The sequence below is a fragment of the Microcebus murinus genome, chromosome 15, assembly GCF_040939455.1.
Source record: "Microcebus murinus isolate Inina chromosome 15, M.murinus_Inina_mat1.0, whole genome shotgun sequence".
NCBI classification, from domain to species: Eukaryota; Metazoa; Chordata; class Mammalia; order Primates; family Cheirogaleidae; genus Microcebus; species Microcebus murinus.
The window spans coordinates 26,701,452-26,720,428 of NC_134118.1; positions in this window are offsets into that span (position 1 = coordinate 26,701,452).

Sequence of the window (18,977 nt, forward strand, 5' to 3'; positions counted from 1 at the left end):
ATAAAGTTCTCCCTACTGTGTGTAAATTACAGGAAGAAAATGAAGCAATGTCATAGTTCATCCATGATAATCTGTCATTGCACAGATTCTGAGAGGTTTTTTATCAGATCCCATACAGAAATAAGGCTTCAGTACTTCAGAAAATTTATCAGTGAAAGAATGGATGTGAGACCTGTCATTCAGATTGTAAAAGGAAATCTCACCCAACTCGTAATCCAGGTAAATGCCAATTCCTCTGGGCTTTTCCTTCAGCAGAAGAGTAACTGGAACAGCACCTTGGGCCACATAGTGACCCTTCTGCAGCTCAACTGTCCAGCGTGTATTCTGTTCTGACCCGGGCCTCTGTCTCTTCCTGGAAAGGGAGTCTTTACAAACCCCCACGGTCCACGTAGGCTTGTCATCCACTCGGACTTCCCAGTAATGCCGGCCACAATCGAATCCCTCAGAACCCAGGATGACTGGATCAACTGTAAATCTCTTGGGATTCTGGTGAACTCTTCGCTTTTTCCTCACAAATGTCACACATGTTTTATCCTCAGACACAAGCAGATTAGGATGCGCTGTTTCCGGATCCAGAGTAACTTTTTCTCTGAACTTTCGTGTGATTTTCTGAAGAACTGAATACTGTGGAGGAAAATTGTATTCTCCTTCGCTCAGCTCGAAGGAGGAAGAGAGAGCCGGGGGTTGCAGGCTTTCACATCTGTGGACGACACGCTTGATGTTCATTAGCAGCTTCACGTCTGGCATCACACTCTTCTCTGCCACCTCCGTTAGCAGACCTTTCAGGGTGGAAATGTGGTCTGAAAACGCTGTGATGTTTGAGCTGAGTTTCTCCTGAATGTCCTCCTCTTTTGCCACTAACCTGGAGAGAGCCGCATCTTGCACTCGTTCTACACACTGGTCCAGGTCCTCAAATTCACATAATAATTCCTGTGTTTGCTTTCGCACCTCCTCTCGTAGTTCTAGTAGTTTCCTGTCCTGGGTGGCTACTAGTTTCTGAGCATCTGCCACTTGCCTCTTCAGGGGCTGGATGTAACCGCAGAGCCTTTTCCTGTGATGAGAGGCAGCCTCCTCTAGGGTCCTCACTTGGTGGCCCTGGTGCTCTGGGGCCTGAGTGCACAGGGGACACAGCACCTCCAGGTCCTCCTCACAGAAAACGCTCAGGACCTGGCTGTGCTTCTCACACAAGGGCATCTCTTCCCGCCTCTTTTCATTGCTGCTCGAAGTATGCAGCAGCTTGGCAAGGTCAATCATCTTTTCCAGCTGGGGGTTTCTCCGGAAGTGTCTCCCTCGGAATTGGTGACGACACACAGGACAAGGGAAAGTGTGCTGCAGATCTGCCCAGGATTGCTGGATACAGGAGTGACAGAAGTTGTGCCCACACTTGATGGTGACCGGGTCTCTCAGGTAATCCAGACACACGGGGCACATGGCTTCTTCCCGGAGCCCTGCCAGGGCTGCTGCCAGCGCCATCGGGCTGAGTGAAGGTCCGGACTGACCTGGGGTTTCCTCAGTTGTTGGCACTCTGTTGGCACCCCCCTGAGAGGCGGATACACCCTCAGAGCTCACTGTCCTTCCTGTTCTGAATCAGGCCTTGTCAATTACACACAACCCTTGACGTCCTGTGAGGCCACTGGCCTCAGGTGCCAAGGCAGATGCCCAGAGGGGTTCTGCCACCACCGGCAGCTGGTCAGCTGGACAGCCAAGCTCAGCAATTCTGTCGGTCAGTAAGCAGACTCTCAAGTGCCTGTTATTTCCTGGGGATAAAGAAAATATTCCTTCATTTAATAAAGATTACCCTCCTCCTGTGCCCTGCTCACTGCCACATGTGAGGCAACCATGGATTCTTCTCTCCACCCCCAGCAACCCACCCATGCCCTAGTCAGCCACACGCGGTGCACGATTCTGTGCAGTGTGTGTGGGGGTTGGGACTAGATCCCCTGTACCTGGGTTACATTCCAGCCTTAGTCACATACTATATGGGTGACCTGGGGAACGTTACTTAACATACTTCACTCTAGGGGAATCAAGTACACAAGGACAAATATCCCAACTTCAATCATTGCGATCTTGGGAGAAATCTAAAAGAGCATCTGTCACTTTTAGAATTGAACATGGTATTGCTGATAGCACTGGGTTGCATCTAGAGTGCATCTAGATGTCATCGTAGCTCACTGCAACCTCAAACTTCTGGACTCAAGTGATTCTCCTGCCTCAGTCTCCAGTAGCTGGGACTACTGGCGCATGCCACCATAACTGGCTAATTATTCTATTTTTTGTAAATATGGAGTCTCCTTCTTGCTCAGGCTAGTCTCAAACTCCTGACCTCAAACAATCTTCCTGCCTTGACCCTCCAGAGTGCTAGGATTACAGGCATTAGCCACCTCAACCAGCTCACCTAAGTGCCTTAACTGCTGCCTATACCAATTGTGGACCTGGGGAAAATTAGAAAATTCCCCATGACAGAAAGAACACTATGCTAGCTGGGAGTGCTCAATAAAATTGTTACAAAATATATGGAGCCAATAGCAAAGATACTACAAGGCACAAGAGGTGTGCTTAAGCACTTTTTTGAGGCAACCAGCTTAAACCAGCCCTCAAAACAGGGTGCTGTGGCTGACACTTGTAATCCTAGCACTCTGGGAGGCCCAGGGAGGCAGGTCGCTCAAGGTCAGGAGTTGGAAACCAGCCTGAGCAAGAGCAAGACCCTGTCTCTACTATAAATAGAAAGAAAGTAATTGGCCAACTAATATATATAGAAAAAATTAGCCGGGCATGGTGGCACATGGCTGTAGTCTCAGCTACTCGGGAGGCTGAGGCAGCAGGATTGCTTGAGCCAAGGAGTTTGAGGTTGCTGTGAGCTAGGCTGACTCCACGGCACTCACTCTAGCCTGGGCAACAGAGTGAGACTCTGTCTCAAAAATAAAAAAAATTAAAAAATAAAATAAAAGGACTGGATCGCGAGCTTGGGTTGCCTGAGGAGATGTGAGCTCCCTAGCACAGAGCAGGCGCTCAGGGGGCCTCGGCTCTCTGTCCTCCTACTCCCTGGGGTCCGCATCCCCACCTACCTGGAGCAGACGGTTCTGAAAGGGTCTTGCAGGATCTTGCAGGCAAGCCTAGGAGACTGTCCTCCAAGCCACTGGAGCACCAGACTGGTGGGCAGTGAGCTGCCATGGCATTTATACAGTGCTAGGAGGGTGGAGCTACCAGGGCCCCACACACCCAGGACTGCAGCTCCGCCCAGAGAAGGGCGGAAGACCCAGGCTGTTGGTGTGAGAGTTCAGAGGTCCTCCTGGGCAGGAGGGAATCCCCTGTGATTAATCAGGTGGGTGGGCCCAGAGCCTACACATGATCCGATTTACACCTTTGGTATCCTCCCTTGATGCTCCCAAAACACTTTAATCCCATCTTTGCAGATGAGGAAACGGACTCACAGGAAGTCTCAGTGAGGTCTCTCCAGATCTCTCCCGGGTGCGGCTCTGGAGCCCGCCAGCTCAACTAGGGTGCAGTTTCCCCTCTGTGCAGACGCAAACAGGGAGACTTCACCCTTCTCTTGCAGAGGTCTGTGTTGAGCCCATCTCCTGCTCCCTGCCCCCCTCAACAAGCTGAGTCTGTTCTGGTGACTGTGGAATTCCCTGCCAGCAGGGGGTGGTTATACAGACAACCCTGGGCCTGCCTGACACCCAGGAAGAGTAGGTGAAAAGTTCCAAGCCAAGGAGACAGTTGTGCTGCTGCTCATGGTTCACGCTCCCTGAATCATTGTCTCCAAGAAATGAAGCTTCTGGGCATAGGAACCCTTGGAGGAAACGGGTGATTAGGACACTGGTTTCAGGATGAAGCAAGAAGCCCAGGGCCAAGAGGCAACAGTGGTTGGTGTAGTGTCCTGGGCTCTGGGCATCTGCTGACTCCTTGTCCTGTTTGTGCCCCACAGGGTTGGTGCAGCAGCCATTAACATGACCCCACTCTTTCCAGTCCTTAGCCCTGCCCCATCCTGAGGCCAGTGCCAAGTCCCATTGAGTTCAATTTACTACAGGACCGTCTCCACCAGCCTGCACTGTGTGGCCTCTTCACTGATTTGCTTCTCTTCTCTCTGCCTCATGCCTTTCCATTCCCTGCATGGTGTCTTTTTCCAAATGGCAACTTTGACCATGCTCCTTAAAATACTGGAACAGCTGTTTTGGAACTGGAACTCTTAGAAAGAAGCAAACTCTTTACCATGTCCCCAAAGAGCCTGAACAGTCTGTTCTCCCCACACCAGTCTCAGTCTCATCCCTCCCTTCCACACTCACACTCAGCACAGGCAGTTCTTGTGTCTCAGGACCTTTGCACAGACAGCTTTTGTCTATGGGAAGCTCATGCCCCATATACATTGTTTCTTCCCCTATTACACTCACTCTTTCTTTTTATTTAAAAAATCTTTTTTATTCTGATCTGATGGCGCAGGAGAAAAAAAATAAAAAATGTTTAAAATTTCAGCACATTACGGGGGTAAAATGTTTAGGTTACATATATTGCCTTTGCCCCCCCGAGTCAGAGCTTCAAGTGTGTCTGTCTGCCAGATGGTGTGCACCACACCCATTAGGTGTGCATATACCCACACTCTTTCTTCAGACCCCAGCCCAGTGTGTTGTTCTCTAGGAAGCATTCACTGAGCCCTGACATTCTACAAAGTGTTACAATTTTTTGGAACATTATTCATTGGGTGCATCAGAATTTACAATTCATTACTAAAATTTCACATATATTCTTGTAAAAATCAAATATTTCATACTATGCTACAAATCTATAAAAAGATTGTCCTTATAAAATATAAACTCATGAATATCAAGTGGGGATTTATTTTTTTTTTCATTTTATTTATTTTTTCAGTATATGATGGGAGTACAAACATTTTGGTTACATGTAATGCATGTGTCCCACCTAAGCCAGGGCTACATGCATGTCCCTCCCCTATACAGTGCATTTCACTTTCATTAGTTGTGGCTTTATGCCCCCACGCCCCCCCCACACACCTGACCAGCACCCAATGAGTATTACTACCAAGTGAACAACTTATTGTTGGTAGTTAGTATCAATTTGCCAGACGAGGCAGCCCGCGCCTGTAGTCCCAGCTACTCCCATCTTGGGAGGCTGAGACGGGAGGATCGCTTGAGCCCAGGAGTTCTGGGCTGTAGTGTGCTGTGCGGATCGCGTGTCCACACTAAGGTCGGCAGCAATATGGTGACCTCCCGGGAGCGGGGGACCACCAGGTTGCCTAAGGAGGGGCGAACCGGTCCAGGTCGGAAACGGGAGTTAGTATCAATTTGATGATGAGTACATGTGGTGCATGTTTTTCCATTCTTGTGATACCTCACTTTCAAGGATGGGCTCAATCTCTTTCCAGTATAATATAGGAGGTGCTAGATCACCGTTGTTTTTGTGGCTGAGTAGAGGTTCATGGAATACATATACCACATTTTATTAATCCATTCATGTATTGATGGGCACTTAGGTTGTTTCCACATCTTTGCAATTGTCAATTGTGCTCCTATAAACAGTCTAGTGCAGATGTCCTTTTTATAGAATGTCTTTTGTTCTTTTGGGTGTCTGCCTAGTAGTGGAATTGCTGAATCAAATGGTAGTCCTAATTTTAGTTCTCTGAGTATCTCTATACTACTTTCCACTGAGGTTGTACTAGTCTGTAGTCCCACCAGCAGTGTGTAAGTGTTCCTATCTCTCTGCATCCACACCAGCATTTGTTGTTTTGGGACTTTTTGATAAAAGCCATTCTCGGCCGGGGGCAGTGGCTCACGCCTGTAATCCTAGCACTCTGGGAAGCCAAGGTTGATGGATTGCTTGAGGTCTTGAGTTAGAAACCAGCCTGAGCAAGAGGAAGACCCCGTCTCTACTATAAATACAAAGAAATTAATTGGCCAACTAATATATATATAGAAAAAATTAGCCAGGAATGGTGGCACATGCCTGTAGTCCCAGACACTCGGGAGGCAGCAGGATTGCTTGAGCCCAGGAGTTTGAGGTTGCTGTGAGCTAGGCTGAGTCCACAGCACTCACTCTAGCCTGGGAAACAAAGTGAGACTCTGTCTCATAAAAAAAAAAAAAAAAAAAAAAAAAAGACGCCATTCTAGAGTTAAGTGATATCTCATTGTGGTTTTGATTTGCATTTCCCTCGAGATTAGAGATGTTGAACATTTTTTTTTTCTTTGTTGAGACAGAGTCTCGCTTGGTTGTCCAGGCTACAGTGAATGCTGTGGTGTCAGCCTAGCTCACAGCAACCTCAAACTCCTGGGCTCAAGAGATCTTACTGCCTCAGCCTCCTTAGTAGCTGGGACTACAGGCATGTGCCACCATGCCCGAGTAATTTTTTCTACATATTTTTTGTTGGCCAATTAATTTCTTTCTATTTTTAGTAGAGACGGGGTCTGACTTTTGCTCAGGCTGGTTTCAAACTCCTGACCTTGAGCCATCCTCCTGCCTCAGCCTCCCAGAGTGCTAGGATTATAGGCGTGAGCCACGGCACCCAGCTGAACAATTTTTTTCTGTTTGCTGCCCATTATTCTGTCTTCTTTTGAAAAGTTTCTGTTCATGTTCTTTGCTCACTTTTTAATGGGGTTGATTGATTTTTTTTCTTGTTGATTTTCCTAAATTCCATATAGATTGTAGTAATATTTATAGCAGCACAATTCACAATTGCAACCATGTGGAAACATCTCAAATGTCCATCAGTACATGAGTGGATTAATAAAATGTGGTATATGTATACCATGGAGTACTACTCAAGCATAAAAAAACGATGGTGAACTAGTACCTCTTGTATTGTCCTGGATGGAGCTTGAGCCCATCCTTTGAAGTAAGGTATCACAAGAATGGAAAAACAAGCACCATGTGTACTCACTATGAAATTGGTACTAACTGATCAACACTTAGGTGCACACATGGAGGTAATATTCATCGGGTGTCAGGCAGGTGGGCGAGGATTGGAGGGGATGGGTAAATTCACAACTAATGGGTGCAGAGCTTACTGTCTGGGCGATGGTCATGCTTGTAGCTCTGGCTTGGGTCATGCAAAGGCAATATTTGTAATCAAAATGTTTGTACCCCCATAATATTCTGAAGTTTAAAAATAAGAAGAAAAGAATCCTGAGGGAAGTCTTCTTGGAATTAACCACTTCAGTGTGCCACAGTGGTGCTTTCTGTTTCTGCCTATAACCCTGATGACCAAGATCTTTGTTGTGACAAAGATATTGAGAGTAACAACAGAAGCAGTAAAGGTATTGGTAGGATCCTGGGTAGCCATCTGCTTTTAGGACTGTGGACCTCAATTGCTATTATTTGAATGTTTGTCTCCCCAAAAGTCATGCTTTGTAAAATATCACCAAAGCAACAGTGTTGAGAGCTGAGGCCTAACAGGAGGTGTTTAACTCACGAGGAAGGAGTTACTGCTGAACTCTGCTGAACCCTTTCAACTCTGCTGAAAGGCTTAATGCCAAAACCCAAAGGGCTTTGAGGAGTGACTGGCACCCCTCCTGCTCCTCCTCTGACACAGGAGGAAATGTGCTTCTCCCTCCAGAGGATGCAGCTCTGAAGGTGCCATCTTGGAGACTAGGCCCTTACCAGAAAACAAAAATGCTGGTGCCTCGATCTTGGACTCTTAACACCTACAACATTGAAAAATAAATTTCTTGTCTTTATTAAATACCTAGTCTCAAGTATTCTGTCATAGTAACATAAAGGGCCTAAGACATCAATAATTCATATCTACAACTAATTAATGCTAGATCTCACAATAGGGACTCTTCTTGCTCCGAAAAGGTGACACCAAATAGGCCCATATATGACATAGGATAGAATGTTTCCCTTGAGTGCTCTATGGAACAGGGGCCAATGCCTGGTGGAGACACATCTCTGAATGGTCACAGGTTAGGGACCTTGACATGAACCTACATTAGTCACAAATTATGCTGAATTCTAAAATAGAGAGATAGGTCTGAATGAGGCACATGGCCCACAGCCACATTAAGAGAGAACTGATTCCTTGCTTCTCTCCCTACATACCAATAATCATCAAAACTTCTGACTTAGCTCAGTTGCACATCTAACAGAGCCTGAGGAAAACTCAGCAAATGCAGCACAAAACAGCAGAGCTGGAAGTGCCACTTGTCAGGGGGCGGCAGAGCCAACTAGCTAACCAAAGTAAGAAAAGAAGCCCCCTCAGAGTGGAAGCCACCATCTCAATAATCCTTCTCCCAACACCAACTGATGGGAATAGACCTTCAACCACGACTCGGTTTACTGTTAATATTGACAATGCAACACACATAGCAAGAAGGTATGGAAAAGATCAGTAATTGCATAACTAGCTTTGTGGGAAATGAGGGTACCTACAGAGTAGGGCCACAAGTGACTTAATAGAGGAGGGAAAGGAGACTAGATTGGGCTTGTGGTGGTGGTGCAAGGACGGGGCTGCTGGGAGGGTTCCCCCTCTACCAGGGCCTGGCTTGGTTTGAACCTCCCACCTATAGCATAGGAGGGAGCAGCTGGGCCTCCTCATCAGTTTTGCCACTGGCAGGTTGTAAGAAAGAAGGGTGAGTCCCTCAAAATACCAGTCAATCAAACATAAAAAATGGAACCAGAATCTTTATTACAAGACACCTCCAAGAACACAAGAAGAAAAGATAACCATGCACAAACAAGTCCTCTAAGTACTTCATCTTTGGTCTGTGACAATCCTGATTGCAAGAGATTTTGAAGACTGTTCGATAGAGAAATAAGGCATAAGCTTTTCTGTGAACGTACCAGTGAGAGTATACAAGTATGATCTGTTATTCAGATTATAAAACGAAACCTCTCCCAAGTCATAGTCCAGAAAAATGCCAATTCGCATGACATGCACTGTCTTCCTTGTACTGCGCGTGCTAGTGAGGTACTGAATGTGCCAGCATCCCTTCTGTGGAGATGGCACTGTAAGAGCATCTCTGGGAAAAGATTCCTTACACACACCCAGCGACCATGTCCCTGTGCCTTTTACTTCCACTTGCCAGAAGTGTCTCCCAGCATCAAATTGCTCATGACTCCGGACAGCTGCATAGAAATGAAAGGTCTGAAGATTAAACATAGTGTTGGGGTTCATCTTCCTAAGTATCACACTTTTTCCATCTTTTGAGACAATCAGATTAGGGTGGGCAGTTTCTGGATCTAGTGTCAAATCTACCTGAAATGTGCTGATCAGTTTTTGCAGGCCAAAATAATGTGGAGGAAGACTCAAATTCTCCTTCTTTAATTCGTAGGAAAGAACTGCTGGAGTTTTCAGATTCTCGTACATGTTGTAGATATTCTTGATACCTGTCAGTAAATCCAGGTCTGTCTGAAAACATTTATCTCTTACTTCATATAACAGATGTTTTAGTGTTGATACATGGTCTGAAATTTGGCTTCGGTTTTCAAGCAGTTTTTCTTCAACACCCTTCTCTTCAGTGCATAGCCTGTTATGAATTGCAACTCGATCCTTTCTCAGGAAATGCTTAAGTTCTTCAAATTCAGACTGCAATTCCCTACTGCAGTGTTCTAACTTCCACCTCATGTCAAAAGTTTTTAAAACTGGAATTTCACACTGCCTTTTTGTATCTTCAACTTGCTTCCTTAGTGGTTCAAGATAGCTTTTGAGCTTCTTCCTGTGAGTAGCTGCAGCTTGCTCAATGGGTGTCAGGGGGTGACCCTGCTGGTCACAGGAGACCCTGCACTGGGGACACAGCAGCTCCAGATCCTTCTCACAGAACAAAGTCAGAATCTGACTGTGCTTCTCACACAGGGGCTCCTCTTCCTGTCGTTTTCTCTTGCTCCTCCTGGGGGTGGGAAGCTGCTTAACAGCATCAGTTATGTGGCACAATTGGATGTTCTTCTGGAGGGTCTTGTCAGGGCAGTGGTAGAGGCAGACAGGGCAGGGGAAGACATCCTGTAGGTCTTCCCAGCACTGGTAGATGCAGGAGCGACAGAAGTTGTGCCCACAGTCAGTGGTCACTGGGTCTCTCAGGTAATCCAGGCAGATGGAGCAGCTGGCCTCTGCTTGGAGCTCAGCCAGGGAGGCTGCAAAGGCCATTTTGTAGGCAGGGATCTGTCTGAGGAGACTTCTTTCAGGAGCTGTAATTGGAAACTGCTGATTCCTCACCACTCTAGCTCCTCAAAGCAACCCGAGGCCTTTCCTGGGTCCCAGGAAACTATAACCCCACAAGCGTGTATCTGCTTCTTTCCCTTCAGCTCTAGAAGCAGCTGCCAGAAGCTGCTGGGGTCCCCAGGCTCCTACTGATGGTGCCTTGGCACTGGATCCACCTCAACTTCAAGCTTGGCTATTTAGTTGTCTTCATTATGAAGAGCCACAGTTTCTAGAAGCAATGGAAATACATAGCCACGTAAAACATTCCACACTGTGGGACATTCACCAGGACATTAAATTAGCTTTCGTCTACATAAAAAAAAAAAAAAGAGAAGAAAAGAGAATAATATATATTAAAGCAATGAAGAACATGTACATGAATCAAAATAGTTAACTTTTTCCTGATTTAAACACAATTATTTTTCACATTAATAAAAGTCGGCTGGGCGTAGTGGCTCAAGCCTATAATCCTAGCACTCTTGGAGGCTGAGGCGGGCGGATTGCTCCAGGTCAGGAGTCTGAAACCAGTCTGAGTAAAATCGAGACCCTGTCTCTACTAAAAATAGAAAGAAATTAATTGGCCAACTAATATATATATAGAAATAATTAGCCGGGCATGGTGGCGCATGCCTGTAGTCCCAGCTACTCGGGAGGCTGTGGCAAGAGGATCACTTGAGCCCAGGAGTTTGAGGCTCACTCTAGCCTGGGCAACAAAGTGAGACTCTGTCTCAAAAAAAAAAAAAGAAAAAAGAAATTCAATGGAGACAGAGGAAATCTCATAATGAAAATTAATTATCATGTCTGAAAATGATTTCAACTTATTTATGAATAAGAGACTCTGGACATCTGACATTCATAGTGCAGCATGTATCCATAAAATTGTATTTAGTCTAGGGTTTGCCTCAACAGTTTCCGGAGTACAGGGATTGGGACATAAATTTGTGGATATGTACATACTGTTTATGGTACTAATTTTCCTACCATTTTACGTACCTCATACGTTCTCTAAGAAAAAACATTATTTAGAAGGCTAACCATTACTGTCAAAGTGTAGCCATTTCCCTAGCCAAGACAGCTTCATCTCTTAACGTCCTCCTAGAATCTCATCTTTCACTCGCCTACATTTTAGAGCTCTAAAATCCCTTGTGTCTCCTAGTCTCTTCCTCTTCACAATGGACACGAATCTGCTCCCATTCTCCTCCCACTCTAATCCCATCTCTCTGCCAGTCCGGATTCCTCTAAGGCCTCAGAACTCTCCCGAACTGAGATGAATCAAGTCTGTGGCAAGAGCAAGGCCAGGCATTAGGGCTGGTGTTCTAATGGCTCGGGTCACGTCCATAACCACTGCCGGACCTTCCCCTCCCTCCCAACGACTGCAGCCTCTTCTCAACTCCCCCGCACCCCCACCCTGCCGTTCAGGTGACCTCAACGTGAACCTAACCAGCACGTCCTCAGAGTAGCTCCCACACCACCCTGGTTAGGTCAGTTCCCCACTTTCGTCCTCATGGACTGTGGGGAGGCGCCCCGGCAGGGTCACCCCACACCCGGGCCGCCCGAGCTCCTGCCCTCTCCTGGGTCCCAGCTCACCTGCTCGTGTGCTGCCAGGGGCACCCCGAGGCCAACTCTCCTTCCACTTGCTCCAGGCTCCGAAGGGGGTCAGGAGGAACCCTCACGTCCCAAGTCAGCGGTGGCGGTGGTTCCCTCTGCACCGACACGGACTGATGACTCCTCCTTGGTCCAGGCCAGAACACGCAACCGCACGACGGGTCCGCTCACTTGTGGCGTCCGCATCGGCCTCCTCCACACCTTATATACCCGTGGAGCGGCTCCTTTCCGTCCTCCTATTGGACAGATTCCTGATGGATCCAATCAATGGAGCCAGCCAATCAGCGGCTCCCGAGGACATTTCCCATCGTCCTCTCTGATTGCACCTCTGCCTGGAGGTGCGGGAGGCCTGCGAGGGGCGGGGCCGGAAGGGTGGATCCCTGGTCTTTGTGTCTAATCACCTCCCCGCTGACGCTCCTCTAGCTTAATCAGTGGCTGATTCTGGAGATGGTTGACTATTCTCGTCTTGCCTTTGTCGGGACTTGCTGACTAGTCTTGGCTGTAGCTTCTCAGGCACTTTTAATAACTTCTTCCTTATGAAGGACGTGATTCCAGATCCAGGGCTTGCCTGTCTTCTCTATTTACAAAGTTTCCAGGATTTTTCCACCTACACTGCCTCACACACAGAAGGGAAGTGCCAGCAGAGACGGTTACATATTTCCTGCTCAGTCTGCCAGAGGGGGCTGTGGAGGGCTGTGGAGGAGGGAGGGTGTGCGCCTGGGCTGTACCCAGGCAGGCGCAGGAACAGGCTTCCCTGGGAGGAACGACTCAGAAATCTCCTTTGGGGTACGTGGGCTACAGCTTAAATAAGTCTCTCTGCGTGACCCTGGCCGTCTGTGAGGTCCTTGATAATCTCATGCACGGTGCACCGGTTTAGCTAATACCCAGGTGGTGACAGTCTGTTCCTCCAGACCCCATCTCCGTCAGAATCTTCTATGAATATGTACGGTGCCCTCCTGTCATCCCATTCTTTGACAGCAATCCTTTCGCCTCAGCCTCCCGAGTAGGTGGGACTACAGGCATGCACCACCATGCCCGGCTAATTTCTTCTATATATATTAGTTGGCCAATTAATTTCTTTCTATTTGTAGTAGAGACGGGGTCTCGCTATTGTTCACGCTGGTCTTGAACTCCTGACCTTGAGGGATCCTTCTGCCTTGGCCTCCCAGAGTGCTAGGATTACAGGCGTGAGCCACCGCGCTGGGCCAGCATCAATGTATCTTGGCACCCACTTCTCATCTATTCCATCAGCTATCTCCCCAGGGTAAAATGTTAGTAATGTGCTTTGTGTTCATCTGGATTTTTTTTTTCCTATAATATCCTGCCATCTAGATTAAATTAGTCATTCAAGGAATACATGGAGTTTTACTTTTTTGTGTCACCTATCATTTCAATAAAATGTTTAAAGTGTTTCACAAAACAATATGATGGAAAAATGCAAGAGATAAAAGTCATGCTCAAAAAAACTGTATCATGCCTCTCAGTGTAAACTGAGAGCCTAACTTTATTGCACCTTACAGAAAAGCCAACCTGGAAGTAGGGAAGTTGGGATTTCCTCATTGGTGGTCTGGAATTCTTTTGGAAATTTTATGATGGTATCTTGAAGGCTTTATTATTAAAAAATGTAAGAGGATAATAAATTTTGATTTTTGTTAAAAGCAAAGTGATGGATAAAATAAATATGTAGTCTTTCTCTTCCATCTGCAAAAGAGCCAGAATGAGAGCTTATTACTCTCAATCACTCTGTGATAAGAGATGGCCAGGTAAGTATGCTCATGATATGGGCTGTTTCTTTTCTTTTCTTTTTTTTCTTTTTTTGAGATAGAGTCTCACTTTGTTGCCCAGGCTAGAGTGAGTGCCGTGGTCAGCCTAGTTCACAGCAACCTCAATCTCCTGGGCTCAAGCGATCCTTCTGCCTCAGCCTCCCGAGTAGCTGGGACTACAGGCATGCGCCACCATGCCCGGCTAATTTTTTCTATATATATTAGTTGGCCAATTACTTTCTTTCTATTTATAGTAGAGACAGGGTCTTGCTCTTGCTCAGGCTGGTTTCCAACTCCTGACCTTGAGCGACCTGCCTGCCTGGGCCACCCAGAGTGCTAGGATTACAAGTGTCAGCCACAGCACCCTGTTTTGAGGGCTGGTTTAAGCTGGTTGCCTCAAAAAAGTGCTTAAGCACACCTCTTGTGCCTTGTAGTATCTTTGCTATTGGCTCCATATATTTTGTAACAATTTTATTGAGCACTCCCAGCTAGCATAGTGTTCTTTCTGTCATGGGGAATTTTCTAATTTTCCCCAGGTCCACAATTGGTATAGGCAGCAGTTAAGGCACTTAGGTGAGCTGGTTGAGGTGGCTAATGCCTGTAATCCTAGCACTCTGGAGGGTCAAGGCAGGAAGATTGTTTGAGGTCAGGAGTTTGAGACTAGCCTGAGCAAGAAGGAGACTCCATATTTACAAAAAATAGAATAATTAGCCAGTTATGGTGGCATGCGCCAGTAGTCCCAGCTACTGGAGACTGAGGCAGGAGAATCACTTGAGTCCAGAAGTTTGAGGTTGCAGTGAGCTACGATGACATCTAGATGCACTCTAGATGCAACCCAGTGCTATCAGCAATACCATGTTCAATTCTAAAAGTGACAGATGCTCTTTTAGATTTCTCCCAAGATCGCAATGATTGAAGTTGGGATATTTGTCCTTGTGTACTTGATTCCCCTAGAGTGAAGTATGTTAAGTAACGTTCCCCAGATCACCCATATAGTATGTGACTAAGGCTGGAATGTAACCCAGGTACAGGGGATCTAGTCCAAACCCCCACACACACTGCACAGAACCGTGCACCGCGTGTGGCTGACTAGGGCATGGGTGGGTTGCTGGGGGTGGAGAGAAGAATCCATGGTTGCCTCACATGTGGCAGTGAGCAGGGCACAGGAGGAGGGTAATCTTTATTAAATGAAGGAATATTTTCTTTATCCCCAGGAAATAACAGGCACTTGAGAGTCTGCTTACTGACCGACAGAATTGCTGAGCTTGGCTGTCCAGCTGACCAGCTGCCGGTGGTGGCAGAACCCCTCTGGGCATCTGCCTTGGCACCTGAGGCCAGTGGCCTCACAGGACGTCAAGGGTTGTGTGTAATTGACAAGGCCTGATTCAGAACAGGAAGGACAGTGAGCTCTGAGGGTGTATCCGCCTCTCAGGGGGGTGCCAACAGAGTGCCAACAACTGAGGAAACCCCAGGTCAGTCCGGACCTTCACTCAGCCCGATGGCGCTGGCAGCAGCCCTGGCAGGGCTCCGGGAAGAAGCCATGTGCCCCGTGTGTCTGGATTACCTGAGAGACCCGGTCACCATCAAGTGTGGGCACAACTTCTGTCACTCCTGTATCCAGCAATCCTGGGCAGATCTGCAGCACACTTTCCCTTGTCCTGTGTGTCGTCACCAATTCCGAGGGAGACACTTCCGGAGAAACCCCCAGCTGGAAAAGATGATTGACCTTGCCAAGCTGCTGCATACTTCGAGCAGCAATGAAAAGAGGCAGGAAGAGATGCCCTTGTGTGAGAAGCACAGCCAGGTCCTGAGCGTTTTCTGTGAGGAGGACCTGGAGGTGCTGTGTCCCCTGTGCACTCAGGCCCCAGAGCACCAGGGCCACCAAGTGAGGACCCTAGAGGAGGCTGCCTCTCATCACAGGAAAAGGCTCTGCGGTTACATCCAGCCCCTGAAGAGGCAAGTGGCAGATGCTCAGAAACTAGTAGCCACCCAGGACAGGAAACTACTAGAACTACGAGAGGAGGTGCGAAAGCAAACACAGGAATTATTATGTGAATTTGAGGACCTGGACCAGTGTGTAGAACGAGTGCAAGATGCGGCTCTCTCCAGGTTAGTGGCAAAAGAGGAGGACATTCAGGAGAAACTCAGCTCAAACATCACAGCGTTTTCAGACCACATTTCCACCCTGAAAGGTCTGCTAACGGAGGTGGCAGAGAAGAGTGTGATGCCAGAAGTGAAGCTGCTAATGAACATCAAGCGTGTCGTCCACAGGTGTGAAAGCCTGCAACCCCCGGCTCTCTCTTCCTCCTTCGAGCTGAGCGAAGGAGAATACAATTTTCCTCCACAGTATTCAGTTCTTCAGAAAATCACACGAAAGTTCAGAGAAAAAGTTACTCTGGATCCGGAAACAGCGCATCCTAATCTGCTTGTGTCCGAGGATAATACATGTGTGACATTTGTGAGGAAAAAGCGAAGAGTTCACCAGAATCCCAAGAGATTTACAGTTGATCCAGTCATCCTGGGTTCTGAGGGATTCGATTGTGGCCGGCATTACTGGGAAGTCCGAGTGGATGACAAGCCTACGTGGACCGTGGGGGTTTGTAAAGACTCCCTTTCCAGGAAGAGACAGAGGCCCGGGTCAGAACAGAATACACGCTGGACAGTTGAGCTGCAGAAGGGTCACTATGTGGCCCAAGGTGCTGTTCCAGTTACTCTTCTGCTGAAGGAAAAGCCCAGAGGAATTGGCATTTACCTGGATTACGAGTTGGGTGAGATTTCCTTTTACAATCTGAATGACAGGTCTCACATCCATTCTTTCACTGATAAATTTTCTGAAGTACTGAAGCCTTATTTCTGTATGGGATCTGATAAAAAACCTCTCAGAATCTGTGCAATGACAGATTATCATGGATGAACTATGACATTGCTTCATTTTCTTCCTGTAATTTACACACAGTAGGGAGAACTTTATACTACTATCAGTGAATCTAGCACCAACAATTATTTTTAAGTTACTTATGATTTAGACACCAAGAATATTTTCTTATTTTGAATTTTTTTTTTTCTGCTCCCCTCCCTTATTTTGTATTTTTAAAGTTATTTTGTTTCAATAGCAAGAGATGTGGAAGCTAATAGAGATATGAGGATTGACTATGAAGTGTTTCTGGAATACTGACATTAGAGTGTATGAATTATAACTCCGTAGGCCTACTAAGCTTTGCATACACTTACGTATTTTCAACGTCTATATATTTACTTGTGCCATTAGTACTGTACAAATTCCAAGTGGCAGAGAAGACATCATTGTGGGAGGCAGTTCTCCCAGGGTCTCCTGTTTCTGCATGTGTTGGGAGCAAAGCACTGATTGCTCCAGACTATTTTTTCAAGGAGGTTTTTATGGGAACATGGAATGAAAGGCTACATATTGCATTCTTACAACTATATCACACTGTGAAAAAGGAAAAACTGTCAAAAGGGTAAAAGGGTCAAAGGTTGCCAGGGTTTGGGGAGGGAGGGATGAATAGGCAGAGGACAGGATTGTTAGGGCAGTGAAACTGTTCTGTGCTATAATGGTGGATACCTATCTTTATATTTGTCAAAATCCATGGAATGTATAACACCCAGAGAACCAATGTGAATGGTGGGCTTTGGGCGGTAATGGTGTGTCAGTGAAGGTTCATCAATTGTAAGAAATGTGCAGCTCTGCTGGGGATATTGATAGTGGGGGCTGTGTTTATGTGAGGGGAAGGGGTATATGGGAAATCTGTGTCTGCTAAAACTGCTCTTTTAAAATAAAGTTTATAAAAAATAAAAGGAAAAGATCAAAAGAGTATTTTATCTTTCCTCTTCAGGAAACTTGAGGGGATTTTTCTCTGATATTCACTATGAGAACCTTGCAGCTCTCCTGGAAGGTGAAACACAAAAATGTAGGTCTGGCTCCCCAGTGACTGGATTCCGATAGAGTTTTTAATTCTCAGACTTAAGAATTAAAACTCAGCCTGAGGCCAGTCGTCGGGGCCCATGCCTATAATCCTAGCACTCTGGGAGGCCTAGGGGGCAGATTGCTGGACCTCAGGAGTTTAAAACCAGCCTGAGCAAGAGCAAGATCCCGTGTCTACTATAAATAGAAAGAAATTAATTGACCAACTAAAAATATATATAGAAGAAATTAGCCGGGCATGGTGGTGCATGCCTTTAGTTCCAGCTACTCGGGAGGCTGAGGCAGAGGAATGCTTGAGCCCAATAGGTTAAGGTTGCTGTGAGCTAGGCTGACACCACAGCATTGTAGCCGGGGCAACAGAGTGAGACTCCACCTGAAAAAGGGTGTGTGTGGGGGGATAACAGATGCTGAGGACAATGTGGAACAGAGGGAATCCTCAAACACTGTTAATCAGAATGTAAATTAATACAGCCACTATGGAAAACAGTATGGAGACTACTCAAAACTCTAAGAATAGAACTACATAGTAGGTTATATCCAAAAGAAAGGAAATAAATATATCAAAGAGATATCTGCACTCCCATGTTTATTGCAGCACTATTTACCAAAATATGAAATCAATCTAAGTGCCCATCAATGGGATGTATGGATAAAGAAAGTATGTCATGTTTACACAATGGAATTGTTTTGTTTTTTTTTTTGAGACAGGGCACACTCTATTGCTCAGGCTGGAGTGCCAGAGTGCAGTGGCCTCATCATAGCTCACTACATAGCATAGATTGGCCTCATCATAGCTCACTACAACTTCAAAGTCCTGGGCTCAAGCTATCCTCTTGCCTCAGCCTCCCAAATAAGTGGAACTACAGGCATGCTACCACATACGGCTAACTTTTTAATTTTTTTTTTTTTTTTTGAGACAGAGTCTCACTTTGTTGCCCAGGCTAGAGTGAGTGCCCTGGCGTCAGCCTAGCTCACAGCAACCTCAATCTCCTGGGCTCAAGGGATCCTCCTGCCTCAGCCTCCTGGGTAGCTGGGACTACAGGCATGCACCACCATGGCCAGTTAATTTTTTGTATATATATTTTTAGTTGGTCAGTTATTTTCTATTTTTAGTAGAGACGAGTCTCGTTCAGGCTGGTTTCAAACTCCTGACCTTGAGCAATCTGCCCACCTTGGCCTCCTAGAGTGCTAGGATTACAGGCGTGAGCCACCACGCCCGGCATTTTTTAAGTTTTTTTTTTGAGACAGAGTCTTGCTTTGTTGCCCAGGCTAGAGTGAGTGCCGTGGCGTCAGCCTAGCTCACAGCAACCTCAGACTCCTGGGCTCAAGCAATCCTTCTGCCTCAGCCTCCCGAGTAGCTGGGACTACAGGCATGCACCACCATGTCCGGCTAATTTTTTCTATATATATTAGTTGGCCAATTAATTTCTTTCCATTTATAGTAGAGACGGGGTGTCACTCTTGCTCAGGGTGGTTTCTAACTCCTGACCTCGAGCAATCCACCCCCCTTGTCCTCCCAGAG